Below are 24,930 nucleotides of genomic sequence, written 5' to 3'. Positions count from 1 at the left end.
GTCCAATAAATCAATTTTCTGATGAAAAACGATGAACCGTGACCTGTCGAAATTTCTCCAGATGGTCAGAAATGGAAAAATTTTTGTTTAATTTTTTGACTGCAAATGACTATTCCATGTAAATTATCACTTTTGGAACAAAAACAAGTGTGTTTAGAGTCACTTTAATGCCTGAAATTGGTCGAAATAGAAGCTTCTGAATAGGAGAAAATGTCTGTAATAAGGCAATTTTGGTCACATTGAGACTTTAAAAAGTAGTTATTCAACATGAGGCACAATCCAAATGACATTTTGAATCAATTTTTCTACAGTCCAAAAAATCAATTTTCTGATGAAAAACGATGACCCGGGACCTGTCGACATTTCTCCAGATGGTCAGAAATGGAATTTTTTTTATGTTTAAGTTTTTTGACTGCAAATGACTATTCCATGTAAAGTATCACTGTTGGAACAAAAACAAGTGTGTTTAGAGTCACTTTAATGCCTTAAATTGGTCGAAATAGAAGCTTCTGAATAGGAGAAAAAGTCTGTAATAATGGCAATTTTGGTCACATTGGGGCTTTAAAAAGTAGTTCTTCAACATGAGGCACATTCCAAATGACATTTTGAATCACTTTTTCTACAGTCCAATAAATCAATTTTCTGATAAAAAACGATGACCCGGGACCTGTCGAAATTTCTCCAGATGGTCAGAAATTGAAATTTTTTTATGCTTAATTTTTTGACTGCAAATGACTATTCCATGTAAAGTATCACTTTTGGAACAAAAACAAGTGTGTTTAGAGTCACTTTAATGCCTTAAATTGGTCGAAATAGAAGCTTCTGAATAGGAGAAAAAGTCTTTAATAATGGCAATTTTGGTCACGTTGGTGCTTTAAAAAGTAGTTATTCAACATTAGGCACATTCCAAAAGACATGTTGAATCAATTTTTCTACAGTCCAAAAAATCAATTTTTTGATGAAAAACGATGACCCGGGACCTGTCGAAATTTCTCCAGATGGTCAGAAATGGAAATTTTTTTATGTTTAATTTTTTGACTGCAAATGACTATTCCATGTAAAGTATCACTTTTGGAACAAAAACAAGTGTGTTTCGAGTCACTTTAATGCCTTAAATTGGTCGAAATAGAAGCTTCTGAATAGGAGAAAAAGTCTGTAATAATGGCAATTTTGGTCACATTGGGGCTTTAAAAAGTAGTTCTTCAACATGAGGCACATTCCAAATGACATTTTGAATCCATTTTTCTACAGTCCAAAAAATCAATTTTCTGATGAAAAACGATGACCCGGGACCTGTTGACATTTCTCCAGATGGTCAGAAATGGAAATTTTTTTATGTTTAAATTTTTTGACTGCAAATGACTATTCCATGTAAAGTATCACTTTTGGAACAAAAACAAGTGTGTTTAGAGTCACTTTAATGCCTTAAATTGGTTGAAATAGAAGCTTCTGAATAGGAGAAAAAGTCTGTAATAATGGCAATTTTGGTCACATTGGGGCTTTAAAAAGTAGTTCTTCAACATGAGGCACATTCCAAATGACATTTTGAATCAATTTTTCTACAGTCCAAAAAAATCAATTTTCTGATGAAAAACGATGACCCGTGACCTGTCGAAATTTCTCCAGATGGTCAAAAATGGAAAAAATTTTATGTTTAATTTTTTGACTGCAAATGACTATTCCATATAAATTATCACTTTTGGAACAAAAACAAGTGTGTTTAGAGTCACTTTAATGCCTGAAATTGGTCGAAATAGAAGCTTCTGAATAGGAGAAAAAGTCTGTAATAATGGCAATTTTGGTCACATTGGGGCTTTAAAAAGTAGTTCTTCAACATGAGGCACATTCCAAATGACATTTTGAATCAATTTTTCTACAGTCCAAAAAATCAATTTTCTGATGAAAAACGATGACCCGGGACCTGTCGACATTTCTCCAGATGGTCAGAAATTGATTTTTTTTTATGTTTAAGTTTTTTGACTGCAAATGACTATTCCATGTAAAGTATCACTTTTGGAACAAAAACAAGTGTGTTTAGAGTAACTTTAATGCCTTAAATTGGTTGAAATAGAAGCTTCTGAATAGGAGAAAAAGTCTGTAATAATGGCAATTTTGGTCACATTGGGGCTTTAAAAAGTAGTTCTTCAACATGAGGCACATTCCAAATGACATTTTGAATCAATTTTTCTACAGTCCAATAAATCAATTTTCTGATGAAAAACGATGACCCGTGACCTGTCGAAATTTCTCCAGATGGTCAGAAATGGAAAAATTTTTATGTTTAATTTTTTGACTGCAAATGACTATTCCATGTAAATTATCACTTTTGGAACAAAAACAAGTGTGTTTGGAGTCACTTTAATGCCTGAAATTGGTCGAAATAGAAGCTTCTGAATAGGAGAAAATGTCTGTAATAAGGCAATTTTGGTCACATTGAGACTTTAAAAAGTAGTTATTCAACATGAGGCACAATCCAAATGACATTTTGAATCAATTTTTCTACAGTCCAAAAAATCAATTTTCTGATGAAAAACGATGACCCGGGACCTGTCGACATTTCTCCAGATGGTCAGAAATGGAATTTTTTTTATGTTTAAGTTTTTTGACTGCAAATGACTATTCCATGTAAAGTATCACTGTTGGAACAAAAACAAGTGTGTTTAGAGTCACTTTAATGCCTTAAATTGGTCGAAATAGAAGCTTCTGAATAGGAGAAAAAGTCTGTAATAATGGCAATTTTGGTCACATTGGGGCTTTAAAAAGTAGTTCTTCAACATGAGGCACATTCCAAATGACATTTTGAATCACTTTTTCTACAGTCCAATAAATCAATTTTCTGATAAAAAACGATGACCCGGGACCTGTCGAAATTTCTCCAGATGGTCAGAAATTGAATTTTTTTTATGCTTAATTTTTTGACTGCAAATGACTATTCCATGTAAAGTATCACTTTTGGAACAAAAACAAGTGTGTTTAGAGTCACTTTAATGCCTTAAATTGGTCGAAATAGAAGCTTCTGAATAGGAGAAAAAGTCTGTAATAATGGCAATTTTGGTCACGTTGGTGCTTTAAAAAGTAGTTATTCAACATTAGGCACATTCCAAAAGACATGTTGAATCAATTTTTCTACAGTCCAAAAAATCAATTTTTTGATGAAAAACGATGACCCGGGACCTGTCGAAATTTCTCCAGATGGTCAGAAATGGAAATTTTTTTATGTTTAATTTTTTGACTGCAAATGACTATTCCATGTAAAGTATCACTTTTGGAACAAAAACAAGTGTGTTTCGAGTCACTTTAATGCCTTAAATTGGTCGAAATAGAAGCTTCTGAATAGGAGAAAAAGTCTGTAATAATGGCAATTTTGGTCACATTGGGGCTTTAAAAAGTAGTTCTTCAACATGAGGCACATTCCAAATGACATTTTGAATCCATTTTTCTACAGTCCAAAAAATCAATTTTCTGATGAAAAACGATGACCCGGGACCTGTCGACATTTCTCCAGATGGTCAGAAATGGAATTTTTTTTATGTTTAAATTTTTTGACTGCAAATGACTATTCCATGTAAAGTATCACTTTTGGAACAAAAACAAGTGTGTTTAGAGTCACTTTAATGCCTTAAATTGGTTGAAATAGAAGCTTCTGAATAGGAGAAAAAGTCTGTAATAATGGCAATTTTGGTCACATTGGGGCTTTAAAAAGTAGTTCTTCAACATGAGGCACATTCCAAATGACATTTTGAATCAATTTTTCTACAGTCCAAAAAAATCAATTTTCTGATGAAAAACGATGACCCGTGACCTGTCGAAATTTCTCCAGATGGTCAGAAATGGAAATTTTTTTATGTTTAATTTTTTGACTGCAAATGACTATTCCATGTAAATTATCACTTTTGGAACAAAAACAAGTGTGTTTAGAGTCACTTTAATGCCTGAAATTGGTCGAAATAGAAGCTTCTGAATAGGAGAAAATGTCTGTAATAAGGCAATTTTGGTCACATTGAGGCTTTAAAAAGTAGTTATTCAACATGAGGCACAATCCAAATGACATTTTAAATCAATTTTTCTACAGTCAAAAAAATCAATTTTCTGATGAAAAACGATGACCCGGGACCTGTTGAAAATCCTCCAGATGGTCAGAAATGGAAATTTTTTTATGTTTAATTTTTTGACTGCAAATGACTATTCCATGTAAATTATCACTTTTGGAACAAAAACAAGTGTGTTTAGAGTCACTTTAATGCCTGAAATTGGTCGAAATAGAAGCTTCTGAATAGGAGAAAATGTCTGTAATAAGGCAATTTTGGTCACATTGAGGCTTTAAAAAGTAGTTATTCAACATGAGGCACATTCCAAATGACATTTTGAATCAATTTTTCTACAGTCCAAAAAAATCAATTTTCTGATGAAAAACGATGACCCGTGACCTGTCGAAATTTCTTCAGATGGTCAGAAATGGGAATTTTTTTATGTTTAATTTTTTGACTACAAATGACTATTCCATGTAAATTATCACTTTTGGAACAAAAACAAGTGTGTTTAGAGTCACTTTAATGCCTTAAATTGGTCGAAATAGAAGCTTCTGAATAGGAGAAAAAGTCTGTAATAATGGCAATTTTGGTCACATTGGGGCTTTAAAAAGAAGTTCTTTAACATGAGGCACATTCCAAATGACATTTTGAATCAATTTTTCTACAGTCCAAAAAATCAATTTTCTGATGAAAAACGATGACCCGGGACCTGTCGACATTTCTCCAGATGGTCAGAAATTGATTTTTTTTTATGTTTAAGTTTTTTGACTGCAAATGACTATTCCATGTAAAGTATCACTTTTGGAACAAAAACAAGTGTGTTTAGAGTCACTTTAATGCCTTAAATTGGTTGAAATAGAAGCTTCTGAATAGGAGAAAAAGTCTGTAATAATGGCAATGTTGGTCACATTGGGGCTTTAAAAAGTAGTTCTTCAACATGAGGCACATTCCAAATGACATTTTGAATCAATTTTTCTACAGTCCAATAAATCAATTTTCTGATGAAAAACGATGAACCGTGACCTGTCGAAATTTCTCCAGATGGTCAGAAATGGAAAAATTTTTATGTTTAATTTTTTGACTGCAAATGACTATTCCATGTAAATTATCACTTTTGGAACAAAAACAAGTGTGTTTAGAGTCACTTTAATGCCTGAAATTGGTCGAAATAGAAGCTTCTGAATAGGAGAAAATGTCTGTAATAAGGCAATTTTGGTCACATTGAGACTTTAAAAAGTAGTTATTCAACATGAGGCACAATCCAAATGACATTTTGAATCAATTTTTCTACAGTCCAAAAAATCAATTTTCTGATGAAAAACGATGACCCGGGACCTGTCGACATTTCTCCAGATGGTCAGAAATGGAATTTTTTTTATGTTTAAGTTTTTTGACTGCAAATGACTATTCCATGTAAAGTATCACTGTTGGAACAAAAACAAGTGTGTTTAGAGTCACTTTAATGCCTTAAATTGGTCGAAATAGAAGCTTCTGAATAGGAGAAAAAGTCTGTAATAATGGCAATTTTGGTCACATTGGGGCTTTAAAAAGTAGTTCTTCAACATGAGGCACATTCCAAATGACATTTTGAATCACTTTTTCTACAGTCCAATAAATCAATTTTCTGATAAAAAACGATGACCCGGGACCTGTCGAAATTTCTCCAGATGGTCAGAAATTGAAATTTTTTTATGCTTAATTTTTTGACTGCAAATGACTATTCCATGTAAAGTATCACTTTTGGAACAAAAACAAGTGTGTTTAGAGTCACTTTAATGCCTTAAATTGGTCGAAATAGAAGCTTCTGAATAGGAGAAAAAGTCTTTAATAATGGCAATTTTGGTCACGTTGGTGCTTTAAAAAGTAGTTATTCAACATTAGGCACATTCCAAAAGACATGTTGAATCAATTTTTCTACAGTCCAAAAAATCAATTTTTTGATGAAAAACGATGACCCGGGACCTGTCGAAATTTCTCCAGATGGTCAGAAATGGAAATTTTTTTATGTTTAATTTTTTGACTGCAAATGACTATTCCATGTAAAGTATCACTTTTGGAACAAAAACAAGTGTGTTTCGAGTCACTTTAATGCCTTAAATTGGTCGAAATAGAAGCTTCTGAATAGGAGAAAAAGTCTGTAATAATGGCAATTTTGGTCACATTGGGGCTTTAAAAAGTAGTTCTTCAACATGAGGCACATTCCAAATGACATTTTGAATCCATTTTTCTACAGTCCAAAAAATCAATTTTCTGATGAAAAACGATGACCCGGGACCTGTTGACATTTCTCCAGATGGTCAGAAATGGAAATTTTTTTATGTTTAAATTTTTTGACTGCAAATGACTATTCCATGTAAAGTATCACTTTTGGAACAAAAACAAGTGTGTTTAGAGTCACTTTAATGCCTGAAATTGGTCGAAATAGAAGCTTCTGAATTGGAGAAAATGTCTGTAATAAGGCAATTTTGGTCACATTGAGGCTTTAAAAAGTAGTTATTCAACATGAGGCACAATCCAAATGACATTTTGAATCAATTTTTCTACAGTCAAAAAAATCAATTTTCTGATGAAAAACGATGACCCCGGGACCTGTCGAAATTTCTCCAGATGGTCAGAAATGGAAATTTTTTAAAGTTTAATTTTTTGACTGCAAATGACTATTCCTTGTAAATTATCACTTTTGGAACAAAAACAAGTGTGTTTAGAGTCACGTTAATGCCTTAAATTGGTCGAAATAGAAGCTTCTGAATAGGAGAAAAAGTCTGTAATAATGGCAATTTTGGTCACATTGGGGCTTTAAAAAGTAGTTCTTCAACATGAGGCACATTCCAAATGACATTTTGAATCCATTTTTCTACAGTCCAAAAAATCAATTTTCTGATGAAAAACGATGACCCGGGACCTGTCGACATTTCTCCAGATGGTCAGAAATGGAAATTTTTTTATGTTTAAATTTTTTGACTGCAAATGACTATTCCATGTAAAGTATCACTTTTGGAACAAAAACAAGTGTGTTTAGAGTCACTTTAATGCCTTAAATTGGTTGAAATAGAAGCTTCTGAATAGGAGAAAAAGTCTGTAATAATGGCAATTTTGGTCACATTGGGGCTTTAAAAAGTAGTTCTTCAACATGAGGCACATTCCAAATGACATTTTGAATCAATTTTTCTACAGTACAAAAAAATCAATTTTCTGATGAAAAACGATGACCCGTGACCTGTTGAAATTTCTCCAGATGGTCAGAAATGGAAAACTTTTTATGTTTAATTTTTTGACTGCAAATGACTATTCCATGTAAATTATCACTTTTGGAACAAAAACAAGTGTGTTTAGAGTCACTTTAATGCCTTAAATTGGTCGAAATAGAAGCTTCTGAATAGGAGAAAAAGTCTGTAATAATGGCAATTTTGGTCACCTTGGGGCTTTAAAAAGTAGTTCTTCAACATGAGGCACATTCCAAATGACATTTTGAATCAATTTTTCTACAGTCCAAAAAATCAATTTTCTGATGAAAAACGATGACCCGGGACCTGTCGACATTTCTCCAGATGGTCAGAAATGGAAATTTTTTTATGTTTAAGTTTTTTGACTGCAAATGACTATTCCATGTAAAGTATCACTTTTGGAACAAAAACAAGTGTGTTTAGAGTCACTTTAATGCCTTAAATTGGTTGAAATAGAAGCTTCTGAATAGGAGAAAAAGTCTGTAATAATGGCAATTTTGGTCACATTGGGGTTTTAAAAAGTAGTTCTTCAACATGAGGCACATTCCAAATGACATTTTGAATCAATTTTTCTACAGTCCAAAAAAATCAATTTTCTGATGAAAAACGATGACCCGTGACCTGTCGAAATTTCTCCAGATGGTCAGAAATGGGAATTTTTTTATGTTTAATTTTTTGACTACAAATGACTATTCCATGTAAATTATCACTTTTGGAACAAAAACAAGTGTGTTTAGAGTCACTTTAATGCCTTAAATTGGTCGAAATAGAAGCTTCTGAATAGGAGAAAAAGTCTGTAATAATGGCAATTTTGGTCACATTGGGGCTTTAATAAGTAGTTCTTCAACATGAGGCACATTCCAAATGACATTTTGAATCAATTTTTCTACAGTCCAAAAAATCAATTTTCTGATGAAAAACGATGACCCGGGACCTGTCGACATTTCTCCAGATGGTCAGAAATTGATTTTTTTTTATGTTTACGTTTTTTGACTGCAAATGACTATTCCATGTAAAGTATCACTTTTGGAACAAAAACAAGTGTGTTTAGAGTCACTTTAATGCCTGAAATTGGTCGAAATAGAAGCTTCTGAATAGGAGAAAATGTCTGTAATAAGGCAATTTTGGTCACATTGAGACTTTAAAAAGTAGTTATTCAACATGAGGCACAATCCAAATGACATTTTGAATCAATTTTTCTACAGTCCAAAAAATCAATTTTCTGATGAAAAACGATGACCCGGGACCTGTCGACATTTCTCCAGATGGTCAGAAATGGAATTTTTTTAATGTTTAAGTTTTTTGACTGCAAATGACTATTCCATGTAAAGTATCACTGTTGGAACAAAAACAAGTGTGTTTAGAGTCACTTTAATGCCTTAAATTGGTCGAAATAGAAGCTTCTGAATAGGAGAAAAAGTCTGTAATAATGGCAATTTTGGTCACATTGGGGCTTTAAAAAGTAGTTCTTCAACATGAGGCACATTCCAAATGACATTTTGAATCAATTTTTCTACAGTCCAAAAAATCAATTTTCTGATGAAAAACGATGACCCGGGACCTGTCGACATTTCTCCAGATGGTCAGAAATTGATTTTTTTTTATGTTTAAGTTTTTTGACTGCAAATGACTATTCCATGTAAAGTATCACTTTTGGAACAAAAACAAGTGTGTTTAGAGTCACTTTAATGCCTTAAATTGGTTGAAATAGAAGCTTCTGAATAGGAGAAAAAGTCTGTAATAATGGCAATTTTGGTCACATTGGGGCTTTAAAAAGTAGTTCTTCAACATGAGGCACATTCCAAATGACATTTTGAATCAATTTTTCTACAGTCCAATAAATCAATTTTATGATGAAAAACGATGACCCGTGACCTGTCGAAATTTCTCCAGATGGTCAGAAATGGAAAAATTTTTATGTTTAATTTTTTGACTGAAAATGACTATTCCATGTAAATTATCACTTTTGGAACAAAAACAAGTGTGTTTGGAGTCACTTTAATGCCTGAAATTGGTCGAAATAGAAGCTTCTGAATAGGAGAAAATGTCTGTAATAAGGCAATTTTGGTCACATTGAGACTTTAAAAAGTAGTTATTCAACATGAGGCACAATCCAAATGACATTTTGAATCAATTTTTCTACAGTCCAAAAAATCAATTTTCTGATGAAAAACGATGACCCGGGACCTGTCGACATTTCTCCAGATGGTCAGAAATGGAATTTTTTTTATGTTTAAGTTTTTTGACTGCAAATGACTATTCCATGTAAAGTATCACTGTTGGAACAAAAACAAGTGTGTTTAGAGTCACTTTAATGCCTTAAATTGGTCGAAATAGAAGCTTCTGAATAGGAGAAAAAGTCTGTAATAATGGCAATTTTGGTCACATTGGGGCTTTAAAAAGTAGTTCTTCAACATGAGGCACATTCCAAATGACATTTTGAATCACTTTTTCTACAGTCCAATAAATCAATTTTCTGATAAAAAACGATGACCCGGGACCTGTCGAAATTTCTCCAGATGGTCAGAAATTGAATTTTTTTTATGCTTAATTTTTTGACTGCAAATGACTATTCCATGTAAAGTATCACTTTTGGAACAAAAACAAGTGTGTTTAGAGTCACTTTAATGCCTTAAATTGGTCGAAATAGAAGCTTCTGAATAGGAGAAAAAGTCTGTAATAATGGCAATTTTGGTCACGTTGGTGCTTTAAAAAGTAGTTATTCAACATTAGGCACATTCCAAAAGACATGTTGAATCAATTTTTCTACAGTCCAAAAAATCAATTTTTTGATGAAAAACGATGACCCGGGACCTGTCGAAATTTCTCCAGATGGTCAGAAATGGAAATTTTTTTATGTTTAATTTTTTGACTGCAAATGACTATTCCATGTAAAGTATCACTTTTGGAACAAAAACAAGTGTGTTTCGAGTCACTTTAATGCCTTAAATTGGTCGAAATAGAAGCTTCTGAATAGGAGAAAAAGTCTGTAATAATGGCAATTTTGGTCACATTGGGGCTTTAAAAAGTAGTTCTTCAACATGAGGCACATTCCAAATGACATTTTGAATCCATTTTTCTACAGTCCAAAAAATCAATTTTCTGATGAAAAACGATGACCCGGGACCTGTCGACATTTCTCCAGATGGTCAGAAATGGAAATTTTTTTATGTTTAAATTTTTTGACTGCAAATGACTATTCCATGTAAAGTATCACTTTTGGAACAAAAACAAGTGTGTTTAGAGTCACTTTAATGCCTTAAATTGGTTGAAATAGAAGCTTCTGAATAGGAGAAAAAGTCTGTAAAAATGGCAATTTTGGTCACATTGGGGCTTTAAAAAGTAGTTCTTCAACATGAGGCACATTCCAAATGACATTTTGAATCAATTTTTCTACAGTACAAAAAAATCAATTTTCTGATGAAAAACGATGACCCGTGACCTGTTGAAATTTCTCCAGATGGTCAGAAATGGAAAACTTTTTATGTTTAATTTTTTGACTGCAAATGACTATTCCATGTAAATTATCACTTTTGGAACAAAAACAAGTGTGTTTAGAGTCACTTTAATGCCTTAAATTGGTCGAAATAGAAGCTTCTGAATAGGAGAAAAAGTCTGTAATAATGGCAATTTTGGTCACCTTGGGGCTTTAAAAAGTAGTTCTTCAACATGAGGCACATTCCAAATGACATTTTGAATCAATTTTTCTACAGTCCAAAAAATCAATTTTCTGATGAAAAACGATGACCCGGGACCTGTCGACATTTCTCCAGATGGTCAGAAATGGAAATTTTTTTATGTTTAAGTTTTTTGACTGCAAATGACTATTCCATGTAAAGTATCACTTTTGGAACAAAAACAAGTGTGTTTAGAGTCACTTTAATGCCTTAAATTGGTTGAAATAGAAGCTTCTGAATAGGAGAAAAAGTCTGTAATAATGGCAATTTTGGTCACATTGGGGTTTTAAAAAGTAGTTCTTCAACATGAGGCACATTCCAAATGACATTTTGAATCAATTTTTCTACAGTCCAAAAAAATCAATTTTCTGATGAAAAACGATGACCCGTGACCTGTCGAAATTTCTCCAGATGGTCAGAAATGGGAATTTTTTTATGTTTAATTTTTTGACTACAAATGACTATTCCATGTAAATTATCACTTTTGGAACAAAAACAAGTGTGTTTAGAGTCACTTTAATGCCTTAAATTGGTCGAAATAGAAGCTTCTGAATAGGAGAAAAAGTCTGTAATAATGGCAATTTTGGTCACATTGGGGCTTTAAAAAGTAGTTCTTCAACATGAGGCACATTCCAAATGACATTTTGAATCAATTTTTCTACAGTCCAAAAAATCAATTTTCTGATGAAAAACGATGACCCGGGACCTGTCGACATTTCTCCAGATGGTCAGAAATTGATTTTTTTTTATGTTTACGTTTTTTGACTGCAAATGACTATTCCATGTAAAGTATCACTTTTGGAACAAAAACAAGTGTGTTTAGAGTCACTTTAATGCCTGAAATTGGTCGAAATAGAAGCTTCTGAATAGGAGAAAATGTCTGTAATAAGGCAATTTTGGTCACATTGAGACTTTAAAAAGTAGTTATTCAACATGAGGCACAATCCAAATGACATTTTGAATCAATTTTTCTACAGTCCAAAAAATCAATTTTCTGATGAAAAACGATGACCCGGGACCTGTCGACATTTCTCCAGATGGTCAGAAATGGAATTTTTTTAATGTTTAAGTTTTTTGACTGCAAATGACTATTCCATGTAAAGTATCACTGTTGGAACAAAAACAAGTGTGTTTAGAGTCACTTTAATGCCTTAAATTGGTCGAAATAGAAGCTTCTGAATAGGAGAAAAAGTCTGTAATAATGGCAATTTTGGTCACATTGGGGCTTTAAAAAGTAGTTCTTCAACATGAGGCACATTCCAAATGACATTTTGAATCAATTTTTCTACAGTCCAAAAAATCAATTTTCTGATGAAAAACGATGACCCGGGACCTGTCGACATTTCTCCAGATGGTCAGAAATTGATTTTTTTTTATGTTTAAGTTTTTTGACTGCAAATGACTATTCCATGTAAAGTATCACTTTTGGAACAAAAACAAGTGTGTTTAGAGTCACTTTAATGCCTTAAATTGGTTGAAATAGAAGCTTCTGAATAGGAGAAAAAGTCTGTAATAATGGCAATTTTGGTCACATTGGGGCTTTAAAAAGTAGTTCTTCAACATGAGGCACATTCCAAATGACATTTTGAATCAATTTTTCTACAGTCCAATAAATCAATTTTCTGATGAAAAACGATGACCCGTGACCTGTCGAAATTTCTCCAGATGGTCAGAAATGGAAAAATTTTTATGTTTAATTTTTTGACTGCAAATGACTATTCCATGTAAATTATCACTTTTGGAACAAAAACAAGTGTGTTTGGAGTCACTTTAATGCCTGAAATTGGTCGAAATAGAAGCTTCTGAATAGGAGAAAATGTCTGTAATAAGGCAATTTTGGTCACATTGAGACTTTAAAAAGTAGTTATTCAACATGAGGCACAATCCAAATGACATTTTGAATCAATTTTTCTACAGTCCAAAAAATCAATTTTCTGATGAAAAACGATGACCCGGGACCTGTCGACATTTCTCCAGATGGTCAGAAATGGAATTTTTTTTATGTTTAAGTTTTTTGACTGCAAATGACTATTCCATGTAAAGTATCACTGTTGGAACAAAAACAAGTGTGTTTAGAGTCACTTTAATGCCTTAAATTGGTCGAAATAGAAGCTTCTGAATAGGAGAAAAAGTCTGTAATAATGGCAATTTTGGTCACATTGGGGCTTTAAAAAGTAGTTCTTCAACATGAGGCACATTCCAAATGACATTTTGAATCACTTTTTCTACAGTCCAATAAATCAATTTTCTGATAAAAAACGATGACCCGGGACCTGTCGAAATTTCTCCAGATGGTCAGAAATTGAATTTTTTTTATGCTTAATTTTTTGACTGCAAATGACTATTCCATGTAAAGTATCACTTTTGGAACAAAAACAAGTGTGTTTAGAGTCACTTTAATGCCTTAAATTGGTCGAAATAGAAGCTTCTGAATAGGAGAAAAAGTCTGTAATAATGGCAATTTTGGTCACGTTGGTGCTTTAAAAAGTAGTTATTCAACATTAGGCACATTCCAAAAGACATGTTGAATCAATTTTTCTACAGTCCAAAAAATCAATTTTTTGATGAAAAACGATGACCCGGGACCTGTCGAAATTTCTCCAGATGGTCAGAAATGGAAATTTTTTTATGTTTAATTTTTTGACTGCAAATGACTATTCCATGTAAAGTATCACTTTTGGAACAAAAACAAGTGTGTTTCGAGTCACTTTAATGCCTTAAATTGGTCGAAATAGAAGCTTCTGAATAGGAGAAAAAGTCTGTAATAATGGCAATTTTGGTCACATTGGGGCTTTAAAAAGTAGTTCTTCAACATGAGGCACATTCCAAATGACATTTTGAATCCATTTTTCTACAGTCCAAAAAATCAATTTTCCGATGAAAAACGATGACCCGGGACCTGTCGACATTTCTCCAGATGGTCAGAAATGGAATTTTTTTTATGTTTAAATTTTTTGACTGCAAATGACTATTCCATGTAAAGTATCACTTTTGGAACAAAAACAAGTGTGTTTAGAGTCACTTTAATGCCTTAAATTGGTTGAAATAGACGCTTCTGAATAGGAGAAAAAGTCTGTAATAATGGCAATTTTGGTCACATTGGGGCTTTAAAAAGTAGTTCTTCAACATGAGGCACATTCCAAATGACATTTTGAATCAATTTTTCTACAGTCCAAAAAAATCAATTTTCTGATGAAAAACGATGACCCGTGACCTGTCGAAATTTCTCCAGATGGTCAGAAATGGAAATTTTTTTATGTTTAATTTTTTGACTGCAAATGACTATTCCATGTAAATTATCACTTTTGGAACAAAAACAAGTGTGTTTAGAGTCACTTTAATGCCTGAAATTGGTCGAAATAGAAGCTTCTGAATAGGAGAAAATGTCTGTAATAAGGCAATTTTGGTCACATTGAGGCTTTAAAAAGTAGTTATTCAACATGAGGCACAATCCAAATGACATTTTAAATCAATTTTTCTACAGTCAAAAAAATCAATTTTCTGATGAAAAACGATGACCCGGGACCTGTTGAAAATCCTCCAGATGGTCAGAAATGGAAATTTTTTTATGTTTAATTTTTTGACTGCAAATGACTATTCCATGTAAATTATCACTTTTGGAACAAAAACAAGTGTGTTTAGAGTCACTTTAATGCCTGAAATTGGTCGAAATAGAAGCTTCTGAATTGGAAAAAATGTCTGTAATAAGGCAATTTTGGTCTCATTGAGGCTTTAAAAAGTAGTTATTCAACATGAGGCACATTCCAAATGACATTTCGAATCAATTTTTCTACAGTCCAAAAAATCAATTTTCTGATGAAAAACGATGACCCGTGACCTGTCGAAATTTCTCAGGATGGTCAGAAATGGACATTTTTTAATGTTTAATTTTTTGACTGCAAATGACTATTCCATGTAAATTATCACTTTTGGAACAAAAACAAGTGTGTTTAGAGTCACTTTAATGCCTGAAATTGGTCGAAATAGAAGCTTCTGAATTGGAAAAAATGTCTGTAATAAGGCAATTTTGGACTCATTGAGGCTTTAAAAAGTAGTTATTCAACATGAGGCACATTCCAAATGACATTTCGAATCAATTTTTCTACAGTCCAAAAAATCAATTTTCTGATGAAAAACGATGACCCGTGACCTGTCGAAATTTCTCCAGATGGTCAGAAATGGAAATTTTTTTATGTTTCATTTTTTGACTGCAAATGACTATTCCATGTAAATTATCACTTTTGGAACAAAAACAAGTGTGTTTAGAGTCACTTTAATGCCTGAAATTGGTCGAAATAGAAGCTTCTGAATAGGAGAAAATGTCTGTAATAAGGCAATTTTAGTCACATTGAGGCTTTAAAAAGTAGTTATTCAACATGAGGCACAATCCAAATGACATTTTGAATCAATTTTTCTACAGTCCAAAAAATCAATTTTCTGTTGAAAAACGATGACCCGGGACCTGTCGAAATTTCTCCAGATGGTCAGAAATTGAATTTTTTTTATGCTTAATTCTTTGACTGCAAATGACTATTCCATGTAAAGTATCACTTTTGGAACAAAAACAAGTGTGTTTAGAGTCACTTTAATGCCTGAAATAGGCCGAAATAGAAGCTTCTGAATTGGAAAAAATGTCTGTAATAAGGCAATTTTGGTCTCATTGAGGCTTTAAAAAGTAGTTATTCAACATGAGGCACATTCCAAATGACATTTCGAATCAATTTTTCTACAGTCCAAAAAATCAATTTTCTGATGAAAAACGATGACCCGTGACCTGTCGAAATTTCTCCAGATGGTCAGAAATGGAAATTTTTTTATGTTTCATTTTTTGACTGCAAATGACTATTCCATGTAAATTATCACTTTTGGAACAAAAACAATTGTGTTTAGAGTCACTTTAATGCCTGAAATTGGTCGAAATAGAAGCTTCTGAATAGGAGAAAATGTCTGTAATAAGGCAATTTTAGTCACATTGAGGCTTTAAAAAGTAGTTATTCAACATGAGGCACAATCCAAATGACATTTTGAATCAATTTTTCTACAGTCCAAAAAATCAATTTTCTGTTGAAAAACGATGACCCGGGACCTGTCGAAATTTCTCCAGATGGTCAGAAATTGAAATTTTTTTATGCTTAATTCTTTGACTGCAAATGACTATTCCATGTAAAGTATCACTTTTGGAACAAAAACAAGTGTGTTTAGAGTCACTTTAATGCCTGAAATAGGCCGAAATAGAAGCTTCTGAATAGGAGAAAATGTCTGTAATAAGGCAATTTTGGTCACATTGAGGCTTTAAAAAGTAGTTATTCAACATGAGGCACAATCCAAATGACATTTTGAATCAATTTTTCTACAGTCCAAAAAATCAATTTTCTGTTGAAAAACGATGACCCGGGACCTGTCGAAATTTCTCCAGATGGTCAGAAATTGAAATTTTTTTATGCTTAATTTTTTGACTGCAAATGACTATTCCATGTAAAGTATCACTTTTGGAACAAAAACACGTGTGTTTAGAGTCACTTTAATGCCTTAAATTGGTCGAAATAGAAGCTTCTGAATAGGAGAAAAAGTCTGTAATAATGGCAATTTTGGTCACATTGGGGCTTTAAAAAGTAGTTCTTCAACATGAAGCACATTCCAAATGACATTTTGAATCAATTTTTCTACAGTCCAAACAAATCAATTTTCTGATGAAAAACGATGACCCGGGACCTGTTGACATTTCTCCAGATGGTCAGAAATGGAAATTTTTTTATGTTTAAATTTTTTGACTACAAATGACTATTCCATGTAAATTATCACTTTTGGAACAAAAACAAGTGTGTTTAGAGTCACTTTAATGCCTTAAATTGGTCGAAATAGAAGCTTCTGAATAGGAGAAAAAGTCTGTAATAATGGCAATTTTGGTCACATTGGGGCTTTAAAAAGAAGTTCTTTAACATGAGGCACATTCCAAATGACATTTTGAATCAATTTTTCTACAGTCCAAAAAATCAATTTTCTGATGAAAAACGATGACCCGGGACCTGTCGACATTTCTCCAGATGGTCAGAAATTGATTTTTTTTTATGTTTAAGTTTTTTGACTGCAAATGACTATTCCATGTAAAGTATCACTTTTGGAACAAAAACAAGTGTGTTTAGAGTCACTTTAATGCCTTAAATTGGTTGAAATAGAAGCTTCTGAATAGGAGAAAAAGTCTGTAATAATGGCAATTTTGGTCACATTGGGGCTTTAAAAAGTAGTTCTTCAACATGAGGCACATTCCAAATGACATTTTGAATCAATTTTTCTACAGTCCAATAAATCAATTTTCTGATGAAAAACGATGAACCGTGACCTGTCGAAATTTCTCCAGATGGTCAGAAATGGAAAAATTTTTATGTTTAATTTTTTGACTGCAAATGACTATTCCATGTAAATTATCACTTTTGGAACAAAAACAAGTGTGTTTAGAGTCACTTTAATGCCTGAAATTGGTCGAAATAGAAGCTTCTGAATAGGAGAAAATGTCTGTAATAAGGCAATTTTGGTCACATTGAGACTTTAAAAAGTAGTTATTCAACATGAGGCACAATCCAAATGACATTTTGAATCAATTTTTCTACAGTCCAAAAAATCAATTTTCTGATGAAAAACGATGACCCGGGACCTGTCGACATTTCTCCAGATGGTCAGAAATGGAATTTTTTTTATGTTTAAGTTTTTTGACTGCAAATGACTATTCCATGTAAAGTATCACTGTTGGAACAAAAACAAGTGTGTTTAGAGTCACTTTAATGCCTTAAATTGGTCGAAATAGAAGCTTCTGAATAGGAGAAAAAGTCTGTAATAATGGCAATTTTGGTCACATTGGGGCTTTAAAAAGTAGTTCTTCAACATGAGGCACATTCCAAATGACATTTTGAATCACTTTTTCTACAGTCCAATAAATCAATTTTCTGATAAAAAACGATGACCCGGGACCTGTCGAAATTTCTCCAGATGGTCAGAAATTGAAATTTTTTTATGCTTAATTTTTTGACTGCAAATGACTATTCCATGTAAAGTATCACTTTTGGAACAAAAACAAGTGTGTTTAGAGTCACTTTAATGCCTTAAATTGGTCGAAATAGAAGCTTCTGAATAGGAGAAAAAGTCTTTAATAATGGCAATTTTGGTCACGTTGGTGCTTTAAAAAGTAGTTATTCAACATTAGGCACATTCCAAAAGACATGTTGAATCAATTTTTCTACAGTCCAAAAAATCAATTTTTTGATGAAAAACGATGACCCGGGACCTGTCGAAATTTCTCCAGATGGTCAGAAATGGAAATTTTTTTATGTTTAATTTTTTGACTGCAAATGACTATTCCATGTAAAGTATCACTTTTGGAACAAAAACAAGTGTGTTTCGAGTCACTTTAATGCCTTAAATTGGTCGAAATAGAAGCTTCTGCATAGGAGAAAAAGTCTGTAATAATGGCAATTTTGGTCACATTGGGGCTTTAAAAAGTAGTTCTTCAACATGAGGCACATTCCAAATGACATTTTGAATCCATTTTTCTACAGTCCAAAAAATCAATTTTCTGATGAAAAACGATGACCCGGGACCTGTTGACATTTCTCCAGATGGTCAGAAATGGAAATTTTTTTATGTTTAAATTTTTTGACTGCAAATGACTATTCCATGTAAAGTATCACTTTTGGAACAAAAACAAGTGTGTTTAGAGTCACTTTAATGCCTGAAATTGGTCGAAATAGAAGCTTCTGAATTGGAGAAAATGTCTGTAATAAGGCAATTTTGGTCACATTGAGGCTTTAAAAAGTAGTTATTCAACATGAGGCACAATCCAAATGACATTTTGAATCAATTTTTCTACAGTCAAAAAAATCAATTTTCTGATGAAAAACGATGACCCCGGGACCTGTCGAAATTTCTCCAGATGGTCAGAAATGGAAATTTTTTAAAGTTTAATTTTTTGACTGCAAATGACTATTCCTTGTAAATTATCACTTTTGGAACAAAAACAAGTGTGTTTAGAGTCACGTTAATGCCTTAAATTGGTCGAAATAGAAGCTTCTGAATAGGAGAAAAAGTCTGTAATAATGGCAATTTTGGTCACATTGGGGCTTTAAAAAGTAGTTCTTCAACATGAGGCACATTCCAAATGACATTTTGAATCCATTTTTCTACAGTCCAAAAAATCAATTTTCTGATGAAAAACGATGACCCGGGACCTGTCGACATTTCTCCAGATGGTCAGAAATGGAAATTTTTTTATGTTTAAATTTTTTGACTGCAAATGACTATTCCATGTAAAGTATCACTTTTGGAACAAAAACAAGTGTGTTTAGAGTCACTTTAATGCCTTAAATTGGTTGAAATAGAAGCTTCTGAATAGGAGAAAAAGTCTGTAATAATGGCAATTTTGGTCACATTGGGGCTTTAAAAAGTAGTTATTCAACATGAGGCACATTCCAAATGACATTTTGAATCAATTTTTCTACAGTACAAAAAAATCAATTTTCTGATGAAAAACGATGACCCGTGACCTGTTGAAATTTCTCCAGATGGTCAGAAATGGAAAATTTTTTATGTTTACGTTTTTTGACTGCAAATGACTATTCCATGTAAAGTATCACTTTTGGAACAAAAACAAGTGTGTTTAGAGTCACTTTAATGCCTTAAATTGGTCGAAATAGAAGCTTCTGAATAGGAGAAAAAGTCTGTAATAATGGCAATTTTGGTCACATTGGGGCTTTAAAAAGTAGTTCTTCAACATGAGGCACATTCCAAATGACATTTTGAATCAATTTTTCTACAGTCCAAAAAATCAATTTTCTGATGAAAAACGATGACCCGGGACCTGTCGACATTTCTCCAGATGGTCAGAAATGGAAATTTTTTTATGTTTAAGTTTTTTGACTGCAAATGACTATTCCATGTAAAGTATCACTTTTGGAACAAAAACAAGTGTGTTTAGAGTCACTTTAATGCCTTAAATTGGTCGAAATAGAAGCTTCTGAATAGGAGAAAAAGTCTGTAATAATGGCAATTTTGGTCACATTGGGGCTTTAAAAAGTAGTTCTTCAACATGAGGCACATTCCAAATGACATTTTGAATCAATTTTTCTACAGTCCAAAAAATCAATTTTCTGATGAAAAACGATGACCCGGGACCTGTCGACATTTCTCCAGATGGTCAGAAATTGATTTTTTTTTATGTTTACGTTTTTTGACTGCAAATGACTATTCCATGTAAAGTATCACTTTTGGAACAAAAACAAGTGTGTTTAGAGTCACTTTAATGCCTGAAATTGGTCGAAATAGAAGCTTCTGAATAGGAGAAAATGTCTGTAATAAGGCAATTTTGGTCACATTGAGACTTTAAAAAGTAGTTCTTCAACATGAGGCACATTCCAAATGACATTTTGAATCAATTTTTCTACAGTCCAAAAAAATCAATTTTCTGATGAAAAACGATGACCCGTGACCTGTCGAAATTTCTCCAGATGGTCAGAAATGGAAATTTTTTTATGTTTAAATTTTTGACTGCAAATGACTATTCCATGTAAATTATCACTTTTGGAACAAAAACAAGTGTGTTTAGAGTCACTTTAATGCCTGAAATTGGTCGTAATAGAAGCTTCTGAATAGGAGAAAATGTCTGTAATAAGGCAATTTTGGTCACATTGAGGCTTTAAAAAGTAGTTATTCAACATGAGGCACAATCCAAATGACATTTTAAATCAATTTTTCTACAGTCAAAAAAATCAATTTTCTGATGAAAAACGATGACCCGGGACCTGTTGAAAATCCTCCAGATGGTCAGAAATGGAAATTTTTTTATGTTTAATTTTTTGACTGCAAATGACTATTCCATGTAAATTATCACTTTTGGAACAAAAACAAGTGTGTTTAGAGTCACTGTAATGCCTTAAATTGGTCGAAATAGAAGCTTCTGAATAGGAGAAATAGTGTGTAATAATGGCAATTTTGGTCACATTGAGGCTTTAAAAAGTAGTTCTTCAACATGAGGCACATTCCAAATGACATTTTGAATCAATTTTTCTACAGTCCAAAAAATCAATTTTCTGATAAAAAACGATGACCCGGGACCTGTCGAAATTTCTCCAGATGGTCAGAAATTGAAATTTTTTTATGCTTAATTTTTTGACTGCAAATGACTATTCCATGTAAAGTATCACTTTTGGAACAAAAACAAGTGTGTTTAGAGTCACTTTAATGCCTGAAATTGGTCGAAATAGAAGCTTCTGAATAGGAGAAAATGTCTGTAATAAGGCAATTTTGGTCACATTGAGGCTTTAAAAAGTAGTTATTCAACATGAGGCACATTCCAAATGACATTTTGAATCAATTTTTCTACAGTCCAAAAAAATCAATTTTCTGATGAAAAACGATGACCCGTGACCTGTCGAAATTTCTTCAGATGGTCAGAAATGGGAATTTTTTTATGTTTAATTTTTTGACTACAAATGACTATTCCATGTAAATTATCACTTTTGGAACAAAAACAAGTGTGTTTAGAGTCACTTTAATGCCTTAAATTGGTCGAAATAGAAGCTTCTGAATAGGAGAAAAAGCCTGTAATAATGGCAATTTTGGTCACATTGGGGCTTTAAAAAGTAGTTCTTTAACATGAGGCACATTCCAAATGACATTTTGAATCAATTTTTCTACAGTCAAAAAAATCAATTTTCTGATGAAAAACGATGACCCGGGACCTGTTGAAAATCCTCCAGATGGTCAGAAATGGAAATTTTTTTATGTTTAATTTTTTGACTGCAAATGACTATTCCATGTAAATTATCACTTTTGGAACAAAAACAAGTGTGTTTAGAGTCACTTTAATGCCTGAAATTGGTCGAAATAGAAGCTTCTGAATTGGAAAAAATGTCTGTAATAAGGCAATTTTGGTCTCATTGAGGCTTTAAAAAGTAGTTATTCAACATGAGGCACATTCCAAATGACATTTCGAATCAATTTTTCTACAGTCCAAAAAATCAATTTTCTGATGAAAAACGATGACCCGTGACCTGTCGAAATTTCTCAGGATGGTCAGAAATGGACATTTTTTAATGTTTAATTTTTTGACTGCAAATGACTATTCCATGTAAATTATCACTTTTGGAACAAAAACAAGTGTGTTTAGAGTCACTTTAATGCCTGAAATTGGTCGAAATAGAAGCTTCTGAATTGGAAAAAATGTCTGTAATAAGGCAATTTTGGTCTCATTGAGGCTTTAAAAAGTAGTTATTCAACATGAGGCACATTCCAAATGACATTTCGAATCAATTTTTCTACAGTCCAAAAAATCAATTTTCTGATGAAAAACGATGACCCGTGACCTGTCGAAATTTCTCAGGATGGTCAGAAATGGACATTTTTTAATGTTTAATTTTTTGACTGCAAATGACTATTCCATGTAAATTATCACTTTTGGAACAAAAACAAGTGTGTTTAGAGTCACTTTAATGCCTGAAATTGGTCGAAATAGAAGCTTCTGAATTGGAAAAAATGTCTGTAATAAGGCAATTTTGGTCTCATTGAGGCTTTAAAAAGTAGTTATTCAACATGAGGCACATTCCAAATGACATTTCGAATCAATTTTTCTACAGTCCAAAAAATCAATTTTCTGATGAAAAACGATGACCCGTGACCTGTCGAAATTTCTCAGGATGGTCAGAAATGGACATTTTTTAATGTTTAATTTTTTGACTGCAAATGACTATTCCATGTAAATTATCACTTTTGGAACAAAAACAAGTGTGTTTAGAGTCACTTTAATGCCTGAAATTGGTCGAAATAGAAGCTTCTGAATTGGAAAAAATGTCTGTAATAAGGCAATTTTGGTCTCATTGAGGCTTTAAAAAGTAGTTATTCAACATGAGGCACATTCCAAATGACATTTCGAATCAATTTTTCTACAGTCCAAAAAATCAATTTTCTGATGAAAAACGATGACCCGTGACCTGTCGAAATTTCTCCAGATGGTCAGAAATGGAAATTTTTTTATGTTTCATTTTTTGACTGCAAATGACTATTCCATGTAAATTATCACTTTTGGAACAAAAACAAGTGTGTTTAGAGTCACTTTAATGCCTGAAATTGGTCGAAATAGAAGCTTCTGAATAGGAGAAAATGTCTGTAATAAGGCAATTTTAGTCACATTGAGGCTTTAAAAAGTAGTTATTCAACATGAGGCACAATCCAAATGCCATTTTGAATCAATTTTTCTACAGTCCAAAAAATCAATTTTCTGTTGAAAAACGATGACCCGGGACCTGTCGAAATTTCTCCAGATGGTCAGAAATTGAAATTTTTTTATGCTTAATTCTTTGACTGCAAATGACTATTCCATGTAAAGTATCACTTTTGGAACAAAAACAAGTGTGTTTAGAGTCACTTTAATGCCTGAAATAGGCCGAAATAGAAGCTTCTGAATTGGAAAAAATGTCTGTAATAAGGCAATTTTGGTCTCATTGAGGCTTTAAAAAGTAGTTATTCAACATGAGGCACATTCCAAATGACATTTCGAATCAATTTTTCTACAGTCCAAAAAATCAATTTTCTGATGAAAAACGATGACCCGTGACCTGTCGAAATTTCTCCAGATGGTCAGAAATGGAAATTTTTTTATGTTTCATTTTTTGACTGCAAATGACTATTCCATGTAAATTATCACTTTTGGAACAAAAACAAGTGTGTTTAGAGTCACTTTAATGCCTGAAATTGGTCGAAATAGAAGCTTCTGAATAGGAGAAAATGTCTGTAATAAGGCAATTTTAGTCACATTGAGGCTTTAAAAAGTAGTTATTCAACATGAGGCACAATCCAAATGACATTTTGAATCAATTTTTCTACAGTCCAAAAAATCAATTTTCTGTTGAAAAACGATGACCCGGGACCTGTCGAAATTTCTCCAGATGGTCAGAAATTGAAATTTTTTTATGCTTAATTCTTTGACTGCAAATGACTATTCCATGTAAAGTATCACTTTTGGAACAAAAACAAGTGTGTTTAGAGTCACTTTAATGCCTGAAATAGGCCGAAATAGAAGCTTCTGAATAGGAGAAAATGTCTGTAATAAGGCAATTTTGGTCACATTGAGGCTTTAAAAAGTAGTTATTCAACATGAGGCACAATCCAAATGACATTTTGAATCAATTTTTCTACAGTCCAAAAAATCAATTTTCTGTTGAAAAACGATGACCCGGGACCTGTCGAAATTTCTCCAGATGGTCAGAAATTGAAATTTTTTTATGCTTAATTTTTTGACTGCAAATGACTATTCCATGTAAAGTATCACTTTTGGAACAAAAACACGTGTGTTTAGAGTCACTTTAATGCCTTAAATTGGTCGAAATAGAAGCTTCTGAATAGGAGAAAAAGTCTGTAATAATGGCAATTTTGGTCACATTGGGGCTTTAAAAAGTAGTTCTTCAACATGAAGCACATTCCAAATGACATTTTGAATCAATTTTTCTACAGTCCAAACAAATCAATTTTCTGATGAAAAACGATGACCCGGGACCTGTTGACATTTCTCCAGATGGTCAGAAATGGAAATTTTTTTATGTTTAAATTTTTTGACTACAAATGACTATTCCATGTAAATTATCACTTTTGGAACAAAAACAAGTGTGTTTAGAGTCACTTTAATGCCTTAAATTGGTCGAAATAGAAGCTTCTGAATAGGAGAAAAAGTCTGTAATAATGGCAATTTTGGTCACATTGGGGCTTTAAAAAGAAGTTCTTTAACATGAGGCACATTCCAAATGACATTTTGAATCAATTTTTCTACAGTCCAAAAAATCAATTTTCTGATGAAAAACGATGACCCGGGACCTGTCGACATTTCTCCAGATGGTCAGAAATTGATTTTTTTTTATGTTTAAGTTTTTTGACTGCAAATGACTATTCCATGTAAAGTATCACTTTTGGAACAAAAACAAGTGTGTTTAGAGTCACTTTAATGCCTTAAATTGGTTGAAA

This window comes from Triturus cristatus, chromosome 10, assembly GCF_964204655.1.
Source record: "Triturus cristatus chromosome 10, aTriCri1.1, whole genome shotgun sequence".
Classification (NCBI taxonomy): domain Eukaryota; kingdom Metazoa; phylum Chordata; class Amphibia; order Caudata; family Salamandridae; genus Triturus; species Triturus cristatus.
The sequence above is the reverse complement of the archived record's forward strand: the minus strand, read 5'-3'. Positions refer to the sequence as shown.